Source organism: Bactrocera latifrons, unplaced genomic scaffold (genome assembly GCF_001853355.1).
Source record: "Bactrocera latifrons isolate USDA-ARS-PBARC rearing strain unplaced genomic scaffold, ASM185335v1 scaffold_305, whole genome shotgun sequence".
In the NCBI taxonomy this organism is placed as follows: Eukaryota; Metazoa; Arthropoda; class Insecta; order Diptera; family Tephritidae; genus Bactrocera; species Bactrocera latifrons.
The window spans coordinates 250,707-276,827 of NW_017536686.1; the positions used below are offsets into that span (position 1 = coordinate 250,707).

The window sequence follows — 26,121 nt, forward strand, 5'->3', positions numbered from 1 at the left end:
TAATTATTTATAATTTTTCTTAAATTTCTTGCATTTTTTGTCACTTGAACATTTTTTTGATGTTGAAATTTTTTTAATTTTACATAATTTTCAAAATTTCCATTGCTTTTTGTTGTATATCATATCTTGTTGTTGTTTTTTTCTTTCTCGCAATTCAAACACCAGTTCACCAATTACATTTTCTCAGTTAAATTTGCACATTTCCGTTTATGAAATCTATTTATTATTATTTTTTTTTTTGCATAAATTTCTTGTTTTTATTTGCTAATTTGTTGTATTTGCTTTTTGTTGTTGTAAATTTTCCAACCTTTCCAAGCAACTATTCTAACCAAACTAAGTTGCTTATTGCCAACACTTTTCTTTCAACACTCAGCAATTTGTCTTCTTATTCTTTTGCTGCTTCTTCTTATTCTTATTCTTCTTGTTATTGCTTTTCCACAACAAAACCGCATAGCCAGTATTCTAACACAGTCTCCATCATATACTTTGTACTGCCACTGGCTGATTGTAACTCTAACTCTAAACGGCAATTGGCTTGATCTGGTTGGTTGGTTAGCACATCGGCTAAGTGTTAGACGCGCATCCAGAAAATGCTAACGAAACCGTGTCTCGATCGTATTGTTGCTTGCGGAAAACTGAATCACGGATGAGTCGCAGCGCCACATCAATGTCATGGGCACACTTGTGAACGTACTAAGCGCACGCACACACACGCACACCAAAACACCACAAGCTGCATTAAAAACCGCTCAGAATAAAAGACACACATATACACATGAACGCGCATATACATGGAGATAGTATGGCAAAGCTGAGCTCGAGTTCGAGTAGAAATTCTGAGCGCTCACCAGTTTGCCAGTCAGTGCTAGTCGGTGGCACCTGAAAGCCGATATCAGTAGATAGTTAGACTTTTACGCGCGACGAACGCGCTCAGCGATCGACAGCGCTTCCCGCTTATAAGGCATACACGCACACTTATGCACATACACCTACAATTGGCCGCAAAGAAAATTCTGATAAATTCATAAGCAATACTTGCGGCCATGACAGTGACAGTGGCCAGAGATACAGAGACACATTTGCTTGTGTGAGTGTGCGTATGTTTGTAAACAGCTTCATTCGCTCGAACACGCTCGTTTTATGGCATTCTAAGTGCTCGTAACTCAACGAAAGCGGCAGCCGCAACCGTAATTCATCATCCATCACAAGCAGCCACTACCTGTGTGCGTGCGTTTGTATTGGCGCTCAGCACTTGAGTCGCCTGTGCCTATATGTAAGCCACTTGGCTCTTTCTCCGATTCGAGGAAGATTTGCGGATCTCTTTTAATTGCTTTTTAGTTGCACATTCGCTGTCAAATGCCTGTAGACGAGACGAAAGAGAAATTCTACGAAGAACATGCGCGCTCATAACGCTCTTTTTTGCATCATATACATACAGGTGGCTTAGAATCTACCACAGAAACAAAACAAACAACAAAAATGCTTGCTAACACGCTTACATGGCTCATGCTTGGCTGAGCGCGCGCGCAACCGATACGGCCAACTGAAAATCTCACTCAAAGTAAAGGTTCTAAGTAAAGGCAAACACACACATACAAAAAAAACACACACACACACACTCCAACATACTTACAAATTCATATACACTCACATACACTTTCACGTTGCCACTCACGATCGGCAGCGCTCATTGTAAGTGTGTGGAATAGTATTAGTAGCTTTTAACGCTAACATTGGTGGACTTTTCGCGTCTTCTTTATAAGGTTTGTTTTTCTCTTATGTTGTACGCTCTCTTGAAGCTCGATAATGATTTAGATGCATTTTTTTGTTTCCTTTTATTAATACATTTGACCCTTCAAGTCAGACTTACTTCATTTCGCAATCGCATCGAAACATATTTCTACCAAATCTGATCAAATTTGACCCGGATTGACAAAAAAATACAATTTCAAAATAACCTTTTTGTACTGGCTTACGCATGTCAAAGCGTAATGCCATTTACAACAGTCTTGTTAAAAGACTCAGCTAAGATGGCCTTCAGTGGCTTCAACGAATTTTGGTATTTTGGTTTTTCGATCTCTACTCGACCTCTGGTCTTTTGGTACTAGTCTATCATTGACACCTTTCATACCCCAAATATTAACCAGCATTTTTTTTTTACGTTTTTGATGATTTCGTCATTAATAGAAGTAGATGGACAACTTATAAGAGGAACGTTTTTGATGACTTCGAGACCTTTACTGAATGCTTTCAGTCACTCAAATATTTCATAAAGATTGCAAGATTTTCAACGATTCCGTATCCAATCTACTAGATACAAAAATTTTAAGCAAACTCGTTCTTAATATTTCTCATTTCAAAAATCGGCAGAAAAACATTTCGCATCGTAAAGAAACAGCTTTCAAACAACAATACTGCAATTGACATATGGAGATCAAACTTAATATAAAACAAGAAAAAGCGTTAACTTTGGTTGCACCTAAGCTAAATACGCTTCACAGATGCATTTCTGTTAGTAACTAAGTGTTCAGTTTGTATGGAAGCTATATGATATAGCAATGCGTTTTGATCAACTTTTTGTGGAGATTATATTATTACCTTAAGCAGTAATCCATGTCAAATTTCGTGAAGATACCAAGTCAAATGTGAAAGTTTTCCATACAGGCCCCTGATTCTTATCGTTCGGTTTGTATGGCAGCTGTATGCTATAGTGAGTCGATCTGAATAATTTCTCCTGATATTACATTATTTCTATAAAAAATAATCTATACCAAATTTCGTGAATATATCTTGTTAAATGTGAAAGTTTTCCATACAAGAACTTGATTCCTATCATTCCATTTGTATGGCAGCTATATGCTATAGTTAACCGATTTGAACAGTTTCTTCGGGTATTACATTTTTGCTTTAGAAAATAACCTGTGCCAACTTTTGTGGAAATACATTGTGAAATGTGCAAATTTTCCTTACTCGCTAGAGACATTATTCCAGGAGTGGAAAACTTTCATCAGTATAAATCGAAATTTCGAAATTTTCAGAACGGAAGCGAGCGAACCATTGCTGTGCTACACGAACTAATACAGCATCGTCTCCCTAAACTTCCCAATTTCATAAGTGGCTTGCGTGCCATTCTTCCCTTTTTTATACAAAAATTTCAAAATTTAGCGAGCTTCTTCATTGTTTTCACTCATTTTTGTACAGCTGTAACTTTTTTCTTTAACTTCCCCGAAATTTTTTGGTTAAATGAAGCTTAAAAATTCAACTTTCCAACACCATATGGTAGGTTACAATGTAATTGGTAGCACTGAAGATATACAACTGCAACGATATCTATAAACAAAATACGAAAAAACTTTTTGGACTACCCAATATATGTTGGTATAGAGAGGCGCGGTGTCCGAACGATTTCGGTTATCTTCCTGGTTTACTTATTACCCATAAATTTTAACTTCTCTAACAAATTTCTGGGTTACCCTATCATATAATAAATGGAGCAACCAAATGAGCTAGAAGTATGCCTATCGTCTAACATTTGCTTAGACTTAAATCTGTATTTCTTCAGATTTTTCTTTTAATAAAGTTCATTTAACGGTGGACAACTCCGTTGGCTACTAACTACGTTATACATCAGGTCAGTTCATCAACCCTGGTCTACTGCCAACAGCTGTGCATTAGCAAGGTTTTTCTGGTCACAATAAGTCGTGCGAGCCCTAGTTAACTCTTCGCTCTCAGCAAACGCCACCTTTCAATGATTGTCAGAGTTCTAAATATACATATATTGTGCGATCGGCATTCATGCAGTAAGATTTAATGTCTTTTCGAATGCCAACATTATTATCTGCAATATAATCATCTCAAACTTTCCTTCTCGAATATGCCGCTTTTGCCCCGCTTCGATGTAAAATAGCGAAAATACAATTAACTAAACAGATTTATAATAGGTTCAGTACGTTTTTGCCGATAGCTGGATCCAATTACAGAAGTTTTTTCATTGGCTTTACAAAAGACTGTGAACGAAGCTAAGTATTTTTATAAAAAATTGGAATCTATGAAAGTTACGTGAGTCAAATATAAAGACAATTTCATACACATTATGGACGATACAAATTTCTGGCCTAACAGAAAGGGAAATAAGCAAATATTTCTATTTGAGGAGTAACCATCCCTCAAGACCAACTCATGCATTTAGACGAAATTACTGGCTTTCATCATTCCGTCATCACTTTGGGCTTCCGAATCATATGAAGATCATATTAAATAGTAGAGCTGTCAGTTGGCTAACTTGGTCACTATTATGCAGAATACTTTTTGTGGGGGTTGGTTTAGTAAAGCTTATTGAATCATAAGCCAGCTTCCATTAACTTTTTGGAATAAATGAGTTTTTCGTAAATTAAAAAATATGGCAAAATATGACTTTCGCAGAATATGTCCGCCTTCCTTAGAGGATGTCGTATTGGCCATATACCAATTTTTTTTTCATTACTAAATATCTTAAAATTTTTAAGCTTCCTTTCATTAGAAATAAATCGCCTTACTTGGAGGACAGGATGCATAAATGGCAGACTATGGTAGATTCTGCCAAATATTCTTCACCAACTGAACGTCAAACAAGAACGTATATATGTATTTTTAAGAATCAACCAGAAATTAATAGCAGAAATTATATCTGAGTGTAACTCATTGAGGAATAACATTAATTTCGCCATTACTCTCGACTTTACCAACTTTCATTTGCCATTTCCTACCAAAAAAAAAATACATTAAAAAAATTAGAACAATTCTGTAATTCGAGCATAACTAATGAAATATTTAGACTAATATTTTTGGCACTTTAATCACTTTCATTGAAAGCTATGCTTAAGCGGCAAAAATGTGTGCACAAAATTTTGAGCGCGAATAGAAGCAACATTAAATGGCAGCAATGATAAATTGTGTATAAAAAGTGTTAAATGATTATGAAAAGCGGCACGGTAAGGAGGCACGAAGTGCGCGATAGCAAAAGAAATGTAAGCACACCGCTTTGTGCGAGTTCGTTGGCCGCAAATTAAGCTGGGGCACTTGCTGACCAGCCAACTATTTGCCTGACGGACTGACGTGCTGTCTACTTAGTGGGCAGCTACGTGGTTTGGTGAGTATTAGCCCGCATCCGATACAGCCAAGCATTGTGACGGAAACGATATGGCCACATGGCTTTCATAGTTAGCCAACGACGCTTAACGAAGCTCTGCACAAACTTAAAGACATTAGCGGGCAGACATGTCTTCCACACACCGCTCGCGGTTGTGTGATGGACGATGTGAAAGGTAAGCAAGAACTCTGCCAGTGGCACAACGTTGGTACTAGTGCCGGTAGTGGCGCCCAGCACAGCCTTCGGGAAATATATGTACATACAAAGTTAGTTTAATGGGTGAGCACATTTAAACTGGCCTTTGCACGCTTGGTGGGGAAGCACACATAATTCATGTAAAAATAGGCGCTAATAGTGTTTATGGCTGCCATCAATATTTGCTCAAACAGATGTGCTTTTACAAACATACATGCATACATGCATAGATATTATAGTCATGAGCATTGCAATTAACTGGAAAAATAGAAAAATTAGCTGTCTAATTCTGTAAGTTTTTTGAAGTATTGTTTAATTTGCGGTTGGTTGGGAGCGACAGAGGCCACGCCGATGTTTAATGGCTTTACATTACTATTGATATTCATATTTCTTGTTAGTGTTCTCTTTTTTTAAATATTCGTAGTTCGAAGTAGCGGCGAAATTCAGAATATTTCTGCTTTAGATGCCTCATGCCCCATCTGCCCTGAGTATATTAGAGTCTTCGCCCCAAAATGCTACATTCAGAACGGTTTTGAACGCCAATGTAGATACCGTCCTTAGTACATCACAGATGGCACCTATTGAAACGTTTAAGCTGCTTAGCGAGTGTGATTTCCTCTTAATGGCACAATCCATGACAACTAAGGCCAAGGGGTGGAAGAAACTTCCAAACTCCTCTCAAACAATGGAGAGCGATTTGTGAGGTGATAAAAATGATAAAACAGAATTGCGCTATAAAAGTAGACTTTCATTCACTCTTTGAAATATATTTAGTTATCTTCAGCACTTTTAGAAAACAATTTCAAACAAAATATATCAAAATATTTCTGCTTTCATTAAACTAGTCTCAACGACATTAATCATATTTACATTTCTTTCTTGATTTTAAAAATTTGAAAATTATTATGTTTGTATGCACACATTGTTTTCGTTTCAATGCTTCTTAGAGCATGTCTGAGATCATCATAAGCCATTCCGAAAGCCAATCACAAACTCTGCACATACATACATACCCGTTCATACACCTAATCCTCGTGCTGTCTTTGCAGAAACGCCTTTTAATTCTTCGTAATGTAAATAGCTGGCTAATATGAGTAGCTGGTGCGAGTAAAATTCATGGTGCGATTGCGCAAAGTTCAAGGTTAGACATATAACTTTTGGTAGCAGTCATCAGCATCGACATTAGCACAATCAAAAAAAGAAAAACAGAAAACTTCAAATCTTATTTAACGTTAGCAGATTCTATGGTGTTTACTTAAAGTAATTATATCTTTCTTTCTTTCTTCGCGATGATTTATTAGACTTTTTATAGCTTAGTGTCAAATGTTTAACCAGTCTTTGTCTTTACTGTAGTTGTTGCTGGCTTTGTTGCACAATTAATTTTTCAATTTGTTAACCAGTTTTTTTTTTTTTTTTTTTTTTTTTTTTTTTTTTTTTTTTTTTTTTTTTTTTTTTTTTTTTTTTTTTTTTTTTTTTTTTTTTTTTTGTGGTGGAAGTAAACCTAGCATTCAGATATGCTTCTGCGGCAGCTATGTATGATTTAATGTAGTCAAAACTTTGTGTAAGCAGAGGATAAGTATTCTTCTATATGAACTATCATAACTACAACAACATAACATAAATGTGGCAAAGTAAATAAAATAGTACTATATTCAAATACTTGTGACTCATTATTGCTTAAGTTCTTTACTCCAAATTCACCTTCAGTTTGTAGAATTATGATAATGATATTATCTATGAACATATACTCGAATGACATCTTTATACTCTCGCAACAAAGTTGCTAAGGAGAGTATTATGGTTTATTCACATAACGGTTGTTTGTAAGTCCTAAAACTGAAAGAGTCAGATATAGAGTTATATATACCAAAGTGATTAGGGTGACGAGTAGAGTTGAAATCCGGATGTCTGTCTGTCCGTCCGTCCGTGCAAGATATAACTTGAGTAAAAATTGAGATATCATGATGAAACTTGGCACACGTATTTCTTGGCACCATAAGAAGTTTAAGCTCGAAGATGTGCAAAATCGGCCCACTGCCACGCCCACAAAATGGCGAAAACCGAAAACATATAAAGTGTCATAACTAAGCCATAAATAAAGATATTAAAGTGAAATTTGGCACAAAGGATCGCATTAGGGAGGGGCAAATTTGGACGTAATTTTTTTGAAAAGTGGGCGTGGCCCCGCCCCCTACTAAGTTTTTTGTTCATATCTCAGAAAGCTATGTGAACCAAACTCTAAAGAGTCGTTTCTTTCAGGCAGTTCCATATACCTGTCTCTTATACACATCTAGATGTGTATAAGAGACAGCAGTGTATTAAATTTTACTATAGTCGGTGCAGTAGTTTAGGAGTCCATAAATATAAAGGGTTTTCGACCAGCTTTATACACCGTATCCACATACCNTTAACCGACTAACAAAAAACGTCAGAAACACTAAATTTTACGGAAGAAATATCAGAAAGAAGCTGCACCCAGGCTTTCTTTAAAATTGAAAATGGGAGTGGCGTCGCCCACTTATGGACCAAAAACCATATCTCAGGAACTATCCGACCGATTTCAACGAAATTCGGTACATAATATTTTTTTAACACCCTTATGACATGTACGAAATATGGGTGAAATCGGTTCACAACCACGCCTTCTTCCAATATAATGCTATTTTGAATTCCATCTGATGCCTTCGCTGTATAATATATAGATTAGGAACCAATGATGATAGCGGAAAAAACTTTACACAAATGCGGTATTTGATGCGACAGTATAAAATGTTCGGTGACACCCGAACTTAGCTCTTCCTTACTTGTTATTTATGAATTGTTTGTCCGAACTGGACACAGTGTATTAAATTTTACTATAGTCGGTGCAGTAGTTTAGGAGTCCATAAATATAAAGGGTTTTCGACCAGCTTTATACACCGTATCCACATACCTATTAGGGATTAGAGAAAAGTATATAATCTAGTTAAACTTGTATTATTTTTCCGATAGATGGCTTTAGCATTCTTTACCTCACGTTATATAAGTGTCGAATTATGCTGCATGGATCTGGTAAGGTAAGATCTCCTTTGTTTACACATTCCTTTTGAAACCCTGATTCAGTTCTGTGAGCTGAAAAAGGAAAGCGAAAATGTGCCATGTTTTACAACTTTTCTTCTACAAAGCCGAAAACTCAGCACGCTGCTAAAAATGTGAAAGTAATTTATAATCTTGGTACTGTAACAGAAAATTAGATGCAATTAGGTATCTTCCACATCCTCCGAGTAATTTTGATGTGAAAAACGCACCACCCTTCGGAAGCTCAAAAACGAAACACTCGTAGTTGAATCACAGTGAGACCGCGAAAATGTTAGTGCAACCAGTATTGACCTGTAGGAAGATTTTGCTATATGTTTGGTGGGATTGGCAGGAAATCATGTGCTACGAGTATGAACTGCTCCCCTACTGTTAAAGACTTACTTGAGAACTGCATTGTCCGCACTAGGGCCATCAGAAAAAAGTAATCGCCTAGATGCGGCCAGATTTGGTCCTTAGCAAAAGGATTGAGTTTCACAAAAATAACGTAAGGACCTCCAAAAGCTTAATAGGGAGTGTCCCAGTTTCTTATCAGAAGACACAAATTTTTTTTTTGAGAGAAGCACTATGAAATTTTCGAAATGGCAAAGAAATTTTGAAAAAGCTAATCTATAATACAAATGTAGATATAATAGACTACTATATGAAGAGCTTTGGGTATCTTTTAAGTTTTATATCATTGGAAGATATTTTCATATATGACAATTATGTCTTAACTTTTGATTAACTAGGATTCGAAAGCATAACTCGCAAAGAAATGAAGCACTATATCCTGTGGTTCTTTGTGAAGAAATTTTTAACTCACTGGAGTAAATATGCAAAGCTGAAGTAGTACAAATTGAGGAAGAAAACATGTATTTATATTGATAATTTGTTCTATGTACTTAATATGTTATACTATATACCAGACAAAATGAAAAGGACATTTAGTTTTAAAGAAAAACACATTTCTTAGGCCAAATTTCTTTTGTCAACATTTTCATACCGGTTTTAAGTATTTTGCTGGCAAGTAGTAATTCTGCAGACTCTCAGTGGCATTGTTTTGAGGCCTGCGATCAGCAGTGGGCTGGAACGAAGACTTTGAAGAATTTTGGAACGAATTGTATATAATTCGGCAAAGATTTTTATTTAGACGGAGGTCTTTTTCCACGATTTCGTTTTTTGAGGATTCTGATATTACTATATTATGAACGCTGAAAAACAGAGAAAATTTTTCTTTTGCCATTATAAAAATAGATCCCAAAGATTCGTCCACTGGCTTTTCACTCTTCGGACTTACATATTTTCATACCAGAATAACTCTCAGTTAAACTCCACTGTAGAGTTGGCTCCATTGTATTCTTGTTGCTTATTCGGCTCAGATTTGTTTCATATTTGCTTTGGCAAGAGAAGTATTTTTCAGGATACAAATATTAATAAATTATTTTTTAATTAGGTGAGGTCGTACTAATGTGATCTTTGACAGATATTCTAAAGCAGTAAATTTCAAGCAAAATAATTGAAAAGATTTGGCTATCTCTAATTGCCTTTGGTAAAAAAAATATGTATTTTCTACAAAATGAGAAAGAATATGTTAAATTTTGTTCCTATAAAACTTTTATTTTTATTACATGGCAGCCGTTCACTGATTATTATGAAAACCAAAACATTTCCTTCAAATATTCGAAAAATTGTTATTTTAGGGATCAACCAAGTTCTAAGAAGTATATTTTAAGGACTTTCTACAACTATTATGTATACAGATCTGATCGATCGAGGTGACCATCCCTATCAAAATAAGAGTGCACCGTACTTTATTAAATTGTTGCCGTACAAAAGCATGTAATGAGATTGCACAGTAGGCAAACAACTTAACGCACTTCCATGTGAGCTTACAATAACACCAATACAGATTTCACACGCATGCTCATTTATTATTACATTTGTTGCCTTTTTTATATTATTTTACTCGAGAGTTCGTTGACTTCTGAAATTTCATGCGTGCCCATATATATGTATGTGCGTGTGTGTGGTGCTTTCGTTCTTAACTTAAATTTTAGCTTTGCTTTTACTCCGTAGAACTCTTCAGTTGTTTCTTTTCCGGTGCGTGTGCGCTTCTTTCTTCAGTGCCAGCCATTCTCTTTATGACTTTTCGTTTTCTTAATTTCGCTTCGCCTGCTCTTTAGGCCACATTATTTCGTGTAATGACCAAAGTTCTTTTTGGACTATTTACTTGACGTCTTAACAATCTTTCCTTTTCCTTTTCGTTTTTTTTAACTTTTTTTTTTATTTTTATTTTATTTTTTGTTATTGTAACATTGTGCGGCGCACTCGCTGTTTTGTAAGTTCGTTTTCATTGCGGAGTTCATCGACCGTGCCGAGTCTTTCTGACAGCGGCGGCGGCGACTGTCAGCCAGCAATTAACCAACTGCAACAAAATAGTAATTTAACGCTGCCAAGTGAGAGGCCGAAGGCGAAAGAAAATCAGTTTTGTAAATTATGTGCGCTCGTGTGCTTACTGCGATCTGGCGGTGCTGCGTTGTGCTGATAAGTGTAAGTAGGGTTAAAGGGGGTCTTAAGAATAATATATATATATATATATATTTTTTTTTTTTGAAAGAAAATAATTGCCCGAAAAGTTTTTTCATTTACATTTTTCATATTCATATTCATAATTATAAAAGACTTAAGAAACAAACCCGTCTAGAATTGAAGAATTAAAAATACATGGATATTGTTCGTTAAAATTGGTTTTCGAAACGATGTTGAAATCGCAGTTTCCCACAAATTGGCAGAAACATGAAGACGTTTACAAGTCACGATCGAAACTTTATTACGAAACACTTATAAATTCGAAGTTTTTAATGACCTTATTAATGTACGACAACAATCGCAACTTGTAAAAAGTATTAAGGAACTTTTGTCTTTGAATTGGATTTGATTGAGCCCTGACTTTCGCTTCCCGTTGGATTCTTAATAGGACTCATAACAGAGTTAACCTTGGGACCATTGTAGGCGACTACTTCCAGGAATTGGTTAGCGGCTCTGAGTAATAACACAACAGACATGTATACATATTATAAAAAAAACGAAATGAACGGATGTAGGAAAATCCGATAGGGCCCTGAATGAGTCGCTACCTGGGGCAACGGTATCCGCTTTGCCGAAAGTCAAGGGAAAAAGCCCCCTTTGGAAGTGGAAGTGGAGACCTCAACGGTATGATCTTTTGCATGAACTATTTAGGCTGATTAAGATGTGGACAAATTGGTGCTACGAATGTGGCGAATTTGCACACTACGTATAATACATTGATACCAATTAATTGTTTCGCAGCACTTTCGACGAAAAATAGATTCGACTCAATTAATATCTGCTCAGAAGAATTGAATACTGAACTATCGGCTAGAAAGGTGACGATAACCGTTTTCTGGGATTCAATAGCGTGTTAAGATCAGCAGCCTCAGCGAACATCGAAACGCCAAAGTTCAGAAAAATTACCGCATTTGATGAAGAAGAAGTCCTTCATCTACATTATGGTCAAAATTATCGAATTAGCTTGCCATATTTATATTTCTGTCTTATGGAGCCCCAATCGCAGAGTTTCAGAAAATCTATTTTTAAACGAGTTAGATAAATTGAAATATTTTTGAATCAAGCTAATCGAAATAAAAGGGAAGTTTGTTTAGAAAAGGGTCGCATTTATTTGAAAAATTTGGTTTTTTTTTTTCATTGACAAAATCTTATCAGACGGCATCGTGCCGTTTAATGCACTGACTAAGATTTAACGAGATGAGAAGAGAAGCATACGATATGGTTGGGAATATTTTCTACTACTATTGTTTGTTCTTTAAATAAATACTAATGATTTTTATGAAACTCCGTGCCTTACTTATCTACAACCAAGTTTAGAACTCAGTTACCGCCGTCTTTACATCCAACAACCAGATGGCCTTCTCTTCGTCAGTTTGTATACACAAATTGCATTTGCCCTACCAACCTACTCAATTGGGTACGTTGTCGTGCCGCCACATGTTCAATAAACGGCAACTGCACACACATACACACACATGTCGATGCAATCGTGTATGAAGCCATCACCAACACCTCATTACTGCCACCAATGTGGTCTTCCTGCACACAACAAAGACAACAACAACTACAACAATGCGTTAGTTTTACTGCAGAAAATTGCTAGCTGCTCATGACGGCGGAGGAGCAACGAGCCAACCGCTCGTGATGCATTTCAATTAGTGACCGCTCGTGCGCACAAATCCAACTATGAACAATCCATCAAGCGCTATGAAATGCAACTCTGTGCCCTTTGCTTTAGAAATAACAGAAAATTCAGTGATTCTAATGCTAAGAAAGTAAGTGGCCGCAGACATAACTACATACTCATTTGAATAGAACTTCGAGTAAATGTGTATAGGGTATATACTGACATATATGTATATTTCAACCATTGGACTAGCAAAGTTTCAACCGAAAGCCTTAAAAGGAAATAAGACATAAAATGCAGCTTAAAATAAGGAATGAAACTTGGGTAAAAAAAAAAACAAACAAAAAAAAAAAAAAAACTAGAGAAATAAAATAAAATGAAATGAAATAGAAAATTGAAAACAATATGTTGTTCTAATTCTAAGCTGCCACATATGCAGTTAGCATGTTGTTATGTATTTTTTGCTGTTGGTTGGCTACTCCACAGAACTAAATTTACTATTTTATGCATGCATGTAAATGTGTATGTGTGCGTGTGTGTTCTGGCCGTAAAAATAAATGCTTATCATTGGGTTGTGATCGGCACTGTAATTGCACTTAATATGCAACGCGTTGCACACAGCAAAGTTGTAAAGTGAAGCAAAACAAAAATGCATATAATAAGGTTAGACAAAATGAACACGCTGCAATGGAGGAGGAGGGACTGCGGTCGATGGTCAAGCACTGTAAGAAATTATAGTGAATTTCATAATACATTATTTGTACTTCCAACTTATTGCATACGCAGAATGCTGTTGGCTTGAAAATAAGTTAAGTTCTAAAGCTTACAAAAATTACTGTTAATTAAATTTATCGTTTTCTGTACAAAAAATTCATTTTATTGAAAATTAAAAGTAAGAAATAAAATTAACATTACTCAGGTGGCAACATCAGCCATTCTATTGAAAACTAAAATTAAAAAGAAAGTAATAATCAGGTGGCAACACCAATTTTTTTGAAGTATTCCAAGTTTATGGAAATTAAAACTAAAATAAAAAAATATTTAATCAGGTAGCAGCACTAACCTTTTTTCTGCGTATTTTTCGTTAAATTTGCATTTGTTTCATTTTCTGGTGCGTGAAAGTTAAAACTGTAAAATGAAATTAAAATTAAAATTTCTCAGGTGGCAACATCAGCAATTTTAATGAAAATGAAACTTAAAAAAATCTTCAGGTGGCAACATCAAATTTTGTGTCAACTACGCTATAGGAAAAACAATTTTTTATTATTTATTTTAACTTTACCAATTTTTACGAAATGATAGGATTTTTCAGGAAATTGGATTTAAAAAAATTTTATGAGGGGGCATAACCACACACATTTTGTAAAAAAATACTATAGCTTTATATACACTTCACCTTTGCAAATTAATTTTTAAGTAAATAATAGTTCGAAATTTAACAGGGATGGCAACCACGTTCAAGCTGGCAACATTATATATTCTTTTCCATACAAGTTTTCTGCATAAAGGTCGTCTTTCTATACAAATTTTCAAATATATTTTTAGATTCAAATTTTAGATAGTACTTTAGGGTTGGGATGGCAACCACGTGTTAAATTAAATTTAAGTTTATTTTAAAGCAGTATTCAGTGTTTTAAATTATTCGGTTAGAAATAATGATTCCGTTAAATCTTTAAGAAAACTTAAATATTTGAATCACGATGGCAACGTCAAAAAAAATTGTTATTGTAGTAAGCGACCTTAAAATAAAAAATGTATTAACTCTTCGTGACTTCCAAATAAGCAGAGTAGTCAATATTCAATATTCTATTTATAAGTTATCTACCTTCCATCAGCAATGGTGTTGCTACAGAGCCGATATTTAATAGGGTTGCCAATTATCAGTAAAAAAAAAATATTTGCTTAATCGGCCCAAAGATATTCTGAAGTAATCTGAATTTTTCGCAAATTAATTTTAAATATCAAAGCAAATTTTTTGACAGAGTTGCCATACGTTTAAATAAAAAAATTATGCAAGTATTTATGAAAATAAGTATTAGTCCACTAAGTATGCTTTGACTTTTCAAACCAAATTTTTCAAATCCGTTTATAGTAGATAGTGTTGCCATATATTTTAACATGCCAACGCTTGTTAATGCGAAAAGCAAGATAAATATTAAAATATTTATGGTTTAATCGTTCTAAAAGTATTTTTTTTTTGTTAAAAGATTTTTAATAGAGTTGCCATTTAGACAAAAGAAAATACCAATTTAATAAGTTAAACAAAATAGAGTATATTGTCCACGGTTAACATAAAAAATGTTTAGCTCCATGTAAAAAACTTTGAACAATATTGCCACATTTGCAGAAAATTATTTTTTAAGTTATCTCTTTATAAAAAAAATTAATTGTGACAAATTGTTTAAGATGAAAGTTGCTTGAACGAATTATAGATAAATTAAATATATATAGAGCGTTATCACCTTCTTACGAACTCAACTTTAATTATTTTTTCAAATTTGTCGTCGGAAAACTAGATAGCATTTATAACTAAAATTTGTTTAACTATTCCATTCAAAATTTACTTTCTTCTAAATTTTTATATAAATTTTCGTAAAAAATTTTCATAAAATTCATAAAGTTTTGAATAATTTTTTTCGGTGCATTCCCTGCTCCCAATTCCAGTGGGAATAACACAATCGTTGCACAAAAGAGCTCTCAACAGGATGTTGCTGTTCAAGTTGGCATAATAATTTTCGAAAATTATGTTGCACCAACAAAAGCTATGACTAACTGCACGCCAATTCCGCTAGCATAGCGGAGTTTGGCTAATTGCATGTGGGAACTGCATGGAACTTACAAAATAATTCAAATACGCTACTCCCGTTGCTATTGTAGGCTGTGAGCTCTATGCCAAGCAGCCAGTCAGCTATCCAGTCCGCGAGTTGCGTTGCTGAGCGTGTACGCGCAATGGTTTGACCTACTTATGTAATGCCGTGCATGGCGTTGGGCTCAGGCGGTGTGGAGGCAAATCCGCATGCCACGTGATTTAAAAAGATAAATTGACTGTAGGCGATGCTTAAATCGACAGCGCAAACAGATCACTTGCTCGCCAATTATAACACATGCAAATGAATATTTTGCATATTTATGTATGTATATATATGTATGCATATGGCATTAGTAAAATATAGAATTTTTCCATTTTTTTCATTTCAAAATCATTTTTATTTAAAATCTGAGTTATTTTTTCGGCATGCCATAAATAAAATGTCTGTCACTGCTGGTTTACAAGCGACAAATGTTATTGATTTCTGATAATTTTTTCCTTCATTACTTTCCAATTACTTACCATAATTGCTCATATTATGTAGGGTATTGAACTCACACTCTCTTTTAGCAACATGTTAGATTTCAATTGGCTGCTTATGTGACCTAATGACACTTCCCACTCGATTTGCTTACTTATTGCGGATTAGTTGGTGTTAATTTTATTCGCGATTATTTGTAATGGATTTTTTTTTTTAATTTTTTTTCAAACGAACACGAATAATTACTACAAAGTTCGAGTAGGAAAGAGTTTCTCCATATATTACTTGTGATTTCAATTTCAGGCTGTAACAGAGCGAGAGTATTAGGCTTCATGTTATTGGTACTTAAATATTGCAAACACAATCATAAAAACACTTTGCTACACTTTGATTAATTTCTAAAAAAAAAAAAAAAATATCTCCAGTATAACAAATTTGGATTTTTAAGCCCGGTGTTCGTCCTGGTATCGCCATATTACCACAAGAAATTTTATAAAACTCAAAATTATTAAAATCTTCTTCCGAAAATTCAGTTTGCTAGCAAATCAAAATTCGTCTCGAATATCCTTTAAAATGATGACTGGAAGTCTGAAATTCAGCAATACGGGTTATGAAGACACGTAACAGATTCATAGTGCAGTGCTGTAATTTCTGCTATATCTGAACAGTTTCTAACCACCTATTTAATTCCGCGATATAGCCGTCATAACTAAATACACACTCAAGATTTAGCCTAAGGTAAGGATGGAAATAAATGCCTATTTCGAAGACTCTAAAGCTTTACGCTACCGAAATCACTGAGAACTATTAAAACATTAAGTTAGACTTTCATTCAGAATAGTTCATATGTAGAATCTTTCTTTTACTATATACGCCATTTCCGCGTTCTCTACTTTTTGAAAGAAATAACTCAGAAACTTCAAATTAAATGAGAATGTTCATTATCATTCAAAACGACATTCTCCGTTAATCCATTCGCTGAGTACCAATTTCTAGGACTCGTTCGATCATGTCAATTGATAACTGGCGAGTCACATTAGTGATGTTTTGATCCAAAATTGGAGTCAAAGCGTGGTTGTCCGCAAAGACTTTAGACTTTACATATCCCCACAGAAAAAATACTAACCGTATGATATTACACGATCTTGACCAATCGACTGTCCCAAAACTTGAAATTATCTGCTCAACGAAGTGTTCTCTTAATAAGTCCAGTGATTGAAGTGACGTGGCGCCGTCTCGTTGAAAATATGTCGCAGTTTGTTATAAGTCGGCATCAGTTTTGAAGAAATATAGCCACAAACCACAATAAACTATTGTTTTTTCTAGATGAGACGTCAGCTATTAAATATCTTCAGGTGACTCTACGCCACAAATGCTTCGTCAAATTTGTTTGCTTTCATGCCCATTGAGCCAGAAATGGGTCACATCGCTGAACAAAATTTGGCTCGAAAACATCGGATCTTCTTGGAACTTTTCAGAGCACCATAGAGCGAAATTATGTCGCCTGCGAAGGTCGAGCGGCTTCAGTGCTGGCACAAGCTATATTTTACACGCTTTCAATTTCAGTTATCGACTCCCAACGGTCTTCGTATATACTCTCAGCTACCGTGGTGGATGTATCCAATGATGAATGCTGGGTCTCAAAATGGGTGGTGATGTTGCGAATAGGACTACTGAGCGTAATACATATAATTATGTTTATCATGAGTGGAGCGAAGCGCAGGACCTCTTTACAGAACGTGAATTTTCGTAATAAAGTTGAACAATTTGTATACATAAATTGTTCAGGCGTAAGCACATCATGGAAAAGAAATGCCAAAGAATACTGAACAAAAATAACATGGCAGGTTGGCACGACTCACACTTGATCTCTCAAAAGAAAAAAAAAAAAAGGATATTGACAAAAATACCTTTACTTTTTTCAAATGTTCTCAGGTCTGAAATTCCGTAACTTTATGTAAGAAAATATATATATTATAAACTTTGATTGGTCATTAAGTTTAAGGAATTGTTAACATTAGGTGCTTTCTTCTTTGCTTTTCACAGTCAAATATATAAGGTAGTGGTTTGAAAAGTTAGATTGCTTCGTATGCGCTAGAATATACGTAGAAATCCGTTTATTTTGTATTTTATTATTTCAAACCATGATTTCATTGCATAATAGGATATGGTTGTTTCTTATGCCTACACAATTGTTGTTGAAGCGGCAAAAAGCATACTACAAATAATATAGGAGAATGCCAACAGCATCGTTGACAACACTAGGTCAGACAAAATTTCGGATACGTTCCGGTTACGTTGACCTTACTAAACTGGAACTACAAAAGCAAAACCATATAGCTTAGAATAATTGTAGTCTTCCTGATGAAGCAGTATATTGGTTTTCAGCCAAGCAAGTTGCAGTTTAGAAAACTTTTCCCATATGCAATTATTTTTGTAGATAATTTTCTTTACTATATCTAACAAATATTCTCAAATTTCACTTTCAACCTAATTACTAAATGCTATTTAGGTTAAAATTATTTATTGTTTGGTTGTGCGCTTAAAACTTATACTCAATAATATATTAGACACATGACTGTGTTTTTTTTGTCATCATTGTTTTCCTATTTATTGTTTGGTTGTGCGCTTAAAACTTATACTCAATAATATATTAGACACATGACTGTGTTTTTTTTTGTCATCATTGTTTTCCTATTTTGGTTCCCTTTTATATTTGAGAGGCTATATATGAGCTGAAAATCATATAAAAGTTCGAAGAAATTATACACAAAAATATTTTTGAGAATTATTTCGTTCACCTAGGATCTTAATTCAGGTTTTTATGGCCATTTCAAAGTATATTTAAACATTTTAGAAGCTTATTCAGCACTATTTCGAATTTCGAGTTCGCTGCTTAAGTCTACTGTGTCCAACATATATCTCCAAAAATCTTGTGCCAACCTTTTTAACCGACGTAAACATTTCAGCACACGTACGTTTGTCTGCTTGTGCGCTTTTTTGGCTGCGGGCGTGAAGCGTTCCATTTTCTATTTGCACATCTCTTTAAGCATCGATCACAATTAGATTATGAACGGGTAATTGTGTGTGGCAACGCTGACGACGACAACGAAGCACAGCACTCAACTCTTGACTTCGCTATTTGTGCCATTTGGACAGACACTTCGTCATTTTGCCACTTGCGCACATCGGCTACCGCGTGGTTGTTAATATTTTGCGATTGTTGCGCTGCCGTGTATGTGTTGTTCATTTTTTGTTGTTGCTGTTTTGTTGTGAATTGTTGTTGTTTTTTATGTTGTTTTTGTTCTTGTTGTTGCTATTGCCATCCATGCTAATTGTGTGATGCTGTACCGCCGCAGGTGCTGATTTGCAATTTCGGCTACTAGTCTTGGGTACGCGCATTATTGTCGCTGTTGTTGTTACTTTTATGACCAAAAATGAAGACATATTTTTGCTTGCGGCAAAGCATCACTTGCTTATTCTGTGCTGGTCAAGTACGCTCATTGTTGTCATATAGCAAGTGTAGTTGGTTGCAATGAGTTGTTTTTGAAGTTTTTTAGGTTTTTTTTTTTAATTTTTTATTTCTATTTTTCCCACTTTTAAACTTTTGTTGTCTATTGGAACTTTCTTCACCGCTGAGGGATAACATGAATATGTGGCTTTGTACTGAATCGGCTACTGGCGGTTTACCACAGTTTTGACAGCACTTCTGAGTGTTCAATTCAGCGTTTGGGCTTTTAAAAAAACAGTAACAGTATGCTGTTACAAAGCACAGTAGCTCTTCAACGTTCAACTATTGGCGAAATAACTCCTGATACATCAGAGCTTAAGACTATATACCAAAGCATTTAGAAGTATTTATGTACATATATCTGTTTGTATGACATATGCATATATACGCATATATATAAGCGTATGTATGTATGCATTTTGCAGCATTTTTTGCATGCACGCGACAATAGAATTCCAATTGTAAAGAGAAATTTGTTTTTGATCTCCAGTATTTTGGCTGCTTCTTATATATATTCTTTTAGATACATATACATAACTGTCTCCTATACGATAAAAACATTTTTCTGCCAATCATCTCACATGCTCATCTGCATAAACGCTCTGCGCAGCATTCGAACGAGATTTGCTCAAACGTCTAAAACTAGTACACACGATAATTGAAAATGCAAATCGGCTGCCGGGTGCTTGACTTGTCGTGACATGGTTAACCATTATTCGTCGCTGACGCACTTTCGGTGAATTTTTGCTAAAAAAAATTTGATAAAATTCATAGTAACCAAAATTTTTTTTAGCATATACAATGAAATGAAAATTAGAATAAATAAAAAAAGGAAAGTACAAATTACTTGCCAATAATATAATGGCGCTCATTTTGTGAGATTTGTAAATATTTATTTGCTTTGACTACAAATTTTCCTTTCTAAAGTTCACTAAACTTTTCAGAGACCATGCAATGATGTTTCAGTTGTGGGAAGAAAGTGCCAGTTGAGTACTTTCTTTGCAAATGTTATTGAACTCGTATGGTTTCTGCGTATAAATGTTGATTGTGGACTATAAATGCGAGCAATTTAATTTTGGAAAAGTCTAGAAAATAGTTAAATTTTTGACAATTAAATATTAGATTATTTAGAATCGAAAAAATGTAGTTAATACATTATATTTCTATATTTTTCCAGCTTTTCGTTTAATGCGATTTGGACGTAGATTTTTTTTTGGAATGACTCTTCTTTTCTTAAATTATCTGTTATCTATTGTTTGATTACCTCCGAAATTTTGAACAATCAGCATAAGAGTTTTCCATGATCACTTTCCAGAACAATCATTATTTGATTAGATCTGTATTTTGTACTAGCTAGTGCATCAAATATTCCACCTGTAAACTTTCTCAGTTTGAAAAAAAAAAATAAATATAAAAAAATAGAAATAAAAAAAAATAATAAAAATAAAAAAACTTTAAAGTAGATGTTTCACGCTCCCAAACACATCCATTGATAGTTTGGGCAATATATAGAAATTTGGCGACATCATAGTGTCAAAGTGGTCCAAGCGAAGCAATTCTGATGCGAAAGCGATATTTTCATTTAGTAAAATAGGACAATTTTTAAACTGTAATTCATGGTTTCTGCAAGTTCGAGTTTTAGTAAAACTTTCAAACTTTTCCTATATTCTCATTGTCACTAAATTGCTATTTTTTTGAGTTTCAAGGACAGAAAAAGTTGGTCTGGCAAAATAAGAGGAATATGACGATCACTCTTCTCATTTATTTATGATGTAGTTCATTGTCATGAAGAAACAGCATTTGCTTCTTTTTCATCTAATAACGATTTTTTCCACAATTGTGGACTTCAGATGATCCAATAATTTAAAATCTAAAATTCAATATTTCTGCATTAAGTGGAAGGTTTATGCACTGTTACTTAGCTAACTTGTTGCCATTTTAATGGTAATTTTATAATGTCACTCTCATAGAGACCCTTATCGCTACTGGCAAAAAACAAATATGGCCGAATCTTACAATCTTCTCGGGTAAATTTTCCACCAGTAAACTTATCCGTCATAGAGAAGAAAGGGTTGGCGTTGGGACCAGTACGGAAATGGATGCATTAAAATTAAGCTCAAGTAGCTTTCGGCGAGTCACTATTGATATGTGAAGCTTGGTATTGTCGCTGGTGGTTTTCACCCTTAGAAGACGGTCTATGAAAATGGTTTACAAATTCTACTGTACAATGAAGTTGTCAGGCATATTGTAAGCAGTGTTTTCATATCGCTAAGATTATTTTGACAACTCAAGTCTATTAATTCAACATGGAATATCTATTGCTGGTGGTGCGTTCTTTTAATATTATTTGGTCAGTTTATGTCCTCATTTGACCGATAGCTACAAAAGATTATAATATGACAAGGGTGTAATCTCATGAAGAGATTCTGGCCTACCTGATACATAATAAAAACAACTAGTTTTCTTATTCGATAATTTTAGGAGGTATAGTGAAGATTCCGTCACGAAATGTGATGTGTTGGACTTGGCGTGGGAATCACCGATCGTGTTATACAAAGAATCCATAAAAGTAAGTGAGGAGAGTAAAATCTATCTGGCAATCACTTCTTTTCGAAATTATTGCTCCAGTGACTGCCTAACCGCAATACAAGTTAAGCGAAGGATAACTTATGTGGAAAACAGTTTTAAATCGTACACGCTTCTATAAACTACCGATTGCAACGCTAAAGCTTGTATATTATAGACAACATTCCCTGTCACAGCTTTACTTACTCAATTTAGGCTTCCTGTTTGTTTATGAACTGCATGTTGGCGATCTTACATAGTCCCAAGTTCCATGTCGCAGTTCCAACTAATCCAACTAAACTAATTTCTCCATCATAGACTTGAACAAATGATAAGGAGGAGTTTAGGTTTTCAGTATTATGAAAATTTGTATTCTCCATTTCTCCTTCAAATAAGTTTGGATTCTATATATTCATTGAAGAAAAACATTACCAACAATATTTTATTGCATATCGGTACTAAATTAAATACAATACATATAAAATAATGAATAAATTTGTTGTAGCGTTTTTGTTTTTTTCTTCTGCTCCAACTCGAGTTGAATGGTGTGAGCTTTGCTGAATGAAATCTTGCATCGATGCCGTCACAGTAACTAACGTCACCGTTAACATACATACTATAAGCATTGTTGTTGGCTAGACAATAGCAGTATAGCCGAAGCTGTTGACGACGTCGTTGTTTTTGTCGTCTTCGTCTTCATCAGCTGAACTTCACGATCATTGCCACTGCCAACGTCACAGCGCTCACCCGTTCGGTTTGGTACTAGGTAAGTAGTTCAATAGCCGTGAGTAACCTCAAGCGCAACAACAACTTCCACAGCCAACAACACACATTTAAAGATAACTAGTGTGTTTGTGGGCTAAGTCGCGAGGTAGTCTACCGAGGTGACAAGATCAGTCATCAGTTCAGTGATGAAGTCAAGTTCAAGAAACGTAAGAAGAAGTTGGCAATAAGAAATGATAAGCTCAGTTAATTTAAATCAGACGTAAAATTAGGTAATATTTTAATTTGGTGTGCGCACGCTTAGTATGTGAAGTTAGCGTATAGCGAGAATGACATTTTCAAGTAAAGCTACCTATATGAAATTTTAGTAAATCTCTTCAAACTACCTTCGTCGTAAGTCTTCTTCTTCATGGAAAATAGTGATAATTTTCTAAATGGCATAAAATGTAATCGAAGTCATTCTCGGATGGGCTAGGACTAACAAAATTAAAAAAAAAGCTGATACAATGAAGGTGATCAAATTAGAATTCCAAATATTTATCTAGAAGAGTTGCCACCTGGTGTGAAATTTTGAATGCAATATAATTGGTAACATAAAACAAATATTAAAACATAAGTGTTGCAATATTAAAGGCTAATGTTAAAAATATTTGAAGGTAAGGGTTGCCACCTGTTAAAATTTTTTATAAAAGAAGATTAAAATAATAAAAAGTTACGATATAATAGTGAAATATCGTAGGTCTTCCAGACGATTTTAAGGGAACGGTTCTTGAGAAGACGTTGTCACATGTTTAAAACTTTTATCGTGAGAATATAATTTTTACACTATGTATAACAAAGTAAAGAGAGTTTGACAAACTTGCGCTGAAAACTAGTTTAATAATTTTAAACATATTTTTGCCTGGGGTTGCCATCTTTTAAAAAAAAATTTTTCAAGTAAGTTGTAAAAAAGTGCAATATGGTAATTAAAAAAGAAAATTTTTCCCACATATCGTTTGGGTGAGATTGCCAGATGTTCAAAAATTTTACCATACAAAAATAATTACTACAATATGTACATACATACATATATCAAACTTAACAAGGTTTAAGTAGCTTATACCAAATAATATTATATTTATTTTAGGTTTTGGTTGTCACCTGTTAAAAACAAATTAATTTGTAAAAGTAAACGTAAAGCTGCAATACGGTATTCGAATTAAATATGTATGTTATTAAAGTACTTTTGAGGAAGTTATTTGGCGCTGTTGTAGCAGTTGTTTATGAGTAGAGTTGCCAGATGTTCGAAAATTCTAATTTAGTTATTCACAGATGTTCTATTTCTACATATACTAGAAAATTTTAAATTCTCCCAATTTCTAATTTAAAAAAATTTTATTTTAAATTTCAGGTTGCCACCTGTAGATAAATTTTTGTCCCAACGAAATTTTATAAATACATATGTGGACATTAAAAAAAATATTTAAGATTAAAATGGAGACTCTGCAGGCATTATTTCTGCGCAGAGTTGCCACATGTTCGACAGTTTTATTACTGTTTTCTTGATACTTAAAGTGGAAAATTTAAGGTTTTTCGAGATTTCTAATTTGAAAAATTAAAATTTTAAATTTAATTTGTATATTGCGAACACTTTATCTTACTTCTTTTTTATATGGTACTTTTTTCTTCTCCATGATATTATTTATTGACTTTTTTACGAGTATTAAATCAATGTGCGCTCACTCGACTCCAACAATTTCGTTTTGTAACGAATCTTGGTGCCGACTGACAACAACAACGCTAGTAATCAGCGGCGACCTACAAGTGTGAATACCGTTAAGAGTAACAATCACGCTCGCGGATGGAACGGCGCAGGAATGAAATGAGCAAATTTATGGAAGAAGTAATATCAAAAAAAAATAATGAAAAAAAAAATATTTTCCTTCTTTATTTATTTCTTATTTTTATATTCAACAATATCTCTTTATTACATTCAACAATAAGTTCTAATAAATTCGTAAATACTTACTAATTATTTGCTATTGTCTTAGCGACTGCTGATTTTCATTATGAAAGCTGAAGAAATTATGTTATAAAATTTGTAGAATAACATTTTTAAAGCATTAAATAGTTTGTGCTGAAATAACGGTAGTTGTCTAATCGAATTGAAGTTATTGGATACTTTTATTAGCCGCGTCGTGGCTTCCAGTCACAAGTTCAACGTGTTGCGGCCCTGTCTTCGCTTGGATATTTACATAAATTGTTATAAAACAAATACGAAGCATAAATTATGTTGCTCGTTTGACTTGTCTTTGTGTTTTTCTCATTGTTTTTGTTTTAATTTTTAGTTTTTTCCTATCTCATTCTATTTTAGCTGCTCATCGCAGTGAATGGCACACAGCTTTATTGGGTTACGACCGCGTCCATTGTTGTTGTTGCAGCTTTTGTCCCGTGCCAGTGGTGGAGTCAGTACTAATGTCAGTTCGTTGAACTTTATGCAATTAATTAATCAACTCGCCTGGAATGAGCCAACTAAGCACCTTTGTGTTACTATTTGTATGTGTGTGTGTTTAGCTTTGGAAATATGTTTCTATGGATAAAAGTCTCATATAAGTTTAGGTTTAAATAAATTAAAAATATGTTATAAATTAAAATTTGAAAATTAAAGTTTTAAGTAAGGTCAAATCATACGAAAAAAACCATGTTTTTGTGATTTTTTTTCCTGACGACACAGTTAAAATTTATTTATCCAACCAATGGTACATTCGAAAAAAACGTATAACATTCGAAAAATGTCTTACCAATTTTTTACAAAGAAATATTAAAAAATACGGCAATGGCAGCAATTGTCCGGACGGGTACCGAAAAAAAGTTGAATTGCGGTGCCCCTCATAACTCGATGCTGGATCATCCGAAATTAAAAAACGAAAGTTCATTCGTTAGATAATAGTTTTCCCCGAGGTAGCGCTGTAAGGGTTTTTTGAAATTCCAATTTTTTAAATTTTTCGAAGTTTTTGAAGAGAAAAACACAATTTTTGGGAAAAAATTGGCTAATTTGTTTTAGCGAAATCAAAATTATGAAAAAAAAAACTCTCCCGCGTTACCTCATCAAATATGTACAGAAATAGTGTTTAAAATTTCAAAAGGATCGGTGCAGTAGTTTTGAGGGGCACAGTCTTTGAAAACGTGAGTTGTGGGAAAAACGCTTTAAAACACAAAAAAATTAAGTGCAAAACGTTTATTTATTTATACTTATTTACTCAAAACCTCGTAGATTTTACTTTACTTGGCTCGAAATTTTGACACAATATTCTCCAGATATTATGCATTCAATTTGAAAAAAAAAAAGAAATGAAAAAATATAATTAGTACCTTAGCCCCCCCTTAAGGAGTTTAGTGTCAGGTAAATTTATATGCATTTATTTAAATAAAAATTACTTACTAATTATATACAAAA

At 34.1% G+C, this 26,121-nt stretch overlaps 1 long non-coding RNA gene across 1 annotated transcript in view; it reads left to right on the forward strand.

Moving 5' to 3' along the window:
- Positions 1–25,283, forward strand: part of LOC108970664 — a 29,893-nt gene extending 4,610 nt beyond the window's left edge. The window contains exon 3 of the long non-coding RNA XR_001993498.1: positions 25,039–25,283. This is a non-coding gene — a long non-coding RNA (uncharacterized LOC108970664). The remainder of the gene's footprint in view (positions 1–25,038) is intronic.
- Positions 25,284–26,121: the final 838 nt, after the last annotated feature.